We start from the raw sequence: 3,329 nt of genomic DNA on the forward strand, positions 1-3,329 counted from the left end.
CTTTTTAGAATTATTTTTTTTAAATTAATTCAATCAAATCTAAATTAAATAATATAATATGATATAAAACAAAAAAAAAAAGAAAACGAGAGAAAACAAGAAAAAAATAGAAGAAAAAACTAAAAAAAATAAAAGAAAAAAGAAGACAATAATAACCATGATGTTGATAGAAAAATACATTATCACCATTGTTGAACTAGAAAGGAAGAGAAAGAAAACTTGATAGAGAGACAGAAAAAGAAAGGAGAAAAATGAAGGAGAGGCGGAACACGACAATAGAAGATGTATGTTGCATTATCAAGCTGATTCAATTTACTATGTGTATGTTGTATAGTCCTAAATCGAATCAGATTAATTCGATCTACTACGTGACCAAGCTAAATCGAAACAATCTAATTCGATTTACATTCTATCGAATTTCATTCATTCGTGAATTGAAGCTATCCATTTCGATTTGTCTTTATTCCTATCAATTTGAATCATATTGATTCGATTTAGTGTTAGAAAAGTTAAATCGAATTTGCTTAATTTGATTTATATAGATTTATGCCTGAAGACATGCACGTAAAGTTTTTTAATTTGGGACTTTTATATAATATTGAATCCTACTTGATTTATTAATGTTATTTGTCCATTTTTTTATAATTGTTTGACTTTATATCTATAATTATTTTAATTTTTATTTGACATAATAATTAATTTATTAAAATCAAATATTTAATTATTTTTCTAAAACATGATATGAGACTATTTGTTAAAACTAATTATTAATATTTGCCATCATAAAATTGTGAAATATGTTAGAATAATCCTTTATAATTTAGAAAGTATGATTGAAAATGATTTATACAAAAAAATGTTATTTGATTTGATTTGAGATTTTTTATATTTGAAAGACTAAATAATTATATTTTTAATTATATGTTTTAAATTAATTTAAAAAATTAATGAGAACATAGTTAACAGCAGTGGTGATAATATTAATTTAAATACATCTGTTTCATACTTTAGCTAATAATAATATTACTAGTTTAATGTATAAGTTACACATTTGATCTGTTATTTTATATGGATATACAAAAAAAAAATTACTCTTAAAAATAAAGACATCAAAATATAAATTATTTGATTTGATTTTAGAAACTCTTTTATAAATTTATTTATTTGTATAAATTATTTTTTAAATAAAATATATTTTAATAATATTATTTATATAGTTTTATGTGAATTATAAAATATATTGTCAAGTTACTGAATTGTAAAATTTATTTTATTTTATTTTTTTAAATTTTATTAGGAACATATGCTTAAATATGTAGGCCTTTATTTTTCAAAGATAATGGTATGCATATAAGTGTTCTTTTTTTTTTGGTTGTTTTCAAATATTATATGCTTTATATGTCATAAATAAATGTATTTATTTCATTTATATCTTTTTATTCATCTTAATATTTATAAATTTATTAAAAATATTTTTTAATTTAAATTTTAATTTATTAGCCAACTAAAGGACATGATCTCTTAGCATTAAACGTGGCTTATTTTGAAGGTGACAAAATATTTTTTAAATAATTTTAAATACAACTATTTATTATAGTAAAATTTTAGTTATCTGGTCCAAGAAGAAAAATGGAAGATATTCGATTGCCTCAGTTTTACAATAATTATTACCTATTTTAATTATTAAATTTTAGTAAATTATTTTCATATTCAATTAAAAATATTCTATCATGTCAGCATTAACAGTCCATATTAAATGTTAACCGACTATTTGACGAAAGAAAGACTGAATTTATGATAACACAAAATCAGGGGATCACTTTGATCAAATTTAAAACTTGGATATTATTTTTGTCATCGAATTAAAATTGTTAGACCATGTTGATTCTTACCTCATCTATCCATCTATGAATAAATGTTTTATGATGAAAATATGGGTATAATAATAACTTAGAGGAAACAGACAACAAAGGTCGCGTGGCCTAATGGATAAGGCGCTCGCCTCCGGAGCGGGAGATTGTGGGTTCGAGTCCCACCGTGATCGCTATTTTCATTTTGCTGCTATACATAATAGAAAACCTAAAAAGGTCGTTGTGGTTAAAAAATCAAAGAACTTTTTAAAACTAGTGTCGTAAAATCAGAAGCATTGGCCCTCTTGCCACCAACCAAGAACTTTTTAAATAAATAAATAATTGAGTGAGTTTAGCATCAATAGTGCATGTCTCTAAATTCAATAGTATTTATAGAAATATTATATGTGATGTATCTGAAAGAACTTAAATATATTTTTATGAGATACAATTCAAGTTTTTATCACATTTGTTAACTCTCTTCTGCAATAATCATTAATCAACTAAATTTTGAGAATAAAAGGGAACAACAAGAAACAGCTACGATCAAATAACAGCTTCATATATAATATGTTTTTGGAGGCAAATGATGCTTAAGGTAGGATTTTTTAGTCATGCAAATTCTGGGTTTCATGTACATGATAAAATATATGGGATAAAACAGTTGCTCAATATTTAAAAGTAACAAGTTTATCATTTTCTAATGATGTTGTATTGAACACGTTCATTCTTTATTATTACCCAAAAAAAAGTCTGTCTAATATATGTATGAAATTTTATATATATAAAAAAGATTGATTTGTCATTTTTAAACAAAAAGAAATAAATTTATTATTTTAAAATATTACTAATCAACAACCTTATCTTTTGAATTTCATTCCCCCCCCCCCCCCAAAAAAAAAAGAATTTGAAATTGTGAGGCAAAACCAACAGGGTAGATGACATGTTAGTGTCTTTCATGATTTGAGGAGTGAAACCGCTAGTAGTTACAAAGTAAATATCACACATTGATTGATGTAAATAAAACCATGTATCCAGAAACTTGATATAAGGTGGGCAAAGGTCAAAGGAAGTGTCTTTTGTTTCATGCTTTCTTCATGTCCATCTTAAATACCCTAATTTATAGGTAGGGTGAGAATATTGTTACTACTAATAATAATGGCTATCTACAATATTTTCTCTCTCTCAATTTCATGCTCACAGTCAAATTTTAATTAAATTCGTAGAGTTGTTATTTTTACCACTTAAAATGATATTTTTTTCCAATATTCACTCATAAATAATTATACAAGTCACTTCTCAAACAGACATTAAAATACCATTATTCTCTCTCACTTATTATTTTAGACCACGATCAGCTTAAACTCACCGATCTTTCAAGTCCAAAAGAAAAACTTTAAGAAATTATAAAAAGAAAAAAAAAGGAAGAAAATTAGGGGAAGAGGAGTGGTTTTTTTAGCATGAGAAAAAAAAGAATGT

At 24.4% G+C, this 3,329-nt stretch overlaps 1 non-coding gene across 1 annotated transcript; it reads left to right on the forward strand.

Moving 5' to 3' along the window:
• The first annotated feature begins 1,971 nt into the window (after positions 1 to 1,971).
• Positions 1,972 to 2,044, forward strand: TRNAR-CCG (transfer RNA arginine (anticodon CCG)). The gene has a single exon. It is a non-coding gene; the product is annotated as a tRNA-Arg (tRNA).
• The last annotated feature ends 1,285 nt before the right edge of the window (positions 2,045 to 3,329 follow it).

This window comes from Arachis hypogaea, chromosome 8, assembly GCF_003086295.3.
Source record: "Arachis hypogaea cultivar Tifrunner chromosome 8, arahy.Tifrunner.gnm2.J5K5, whole genome shotgun sequence".
Lineage (NCBI taxonomy): Eukaryota > Viridiplantae > Streptophyta > Magnoliopsida > Fabales > Fabaceae > Arachis > Arachis hypogaea.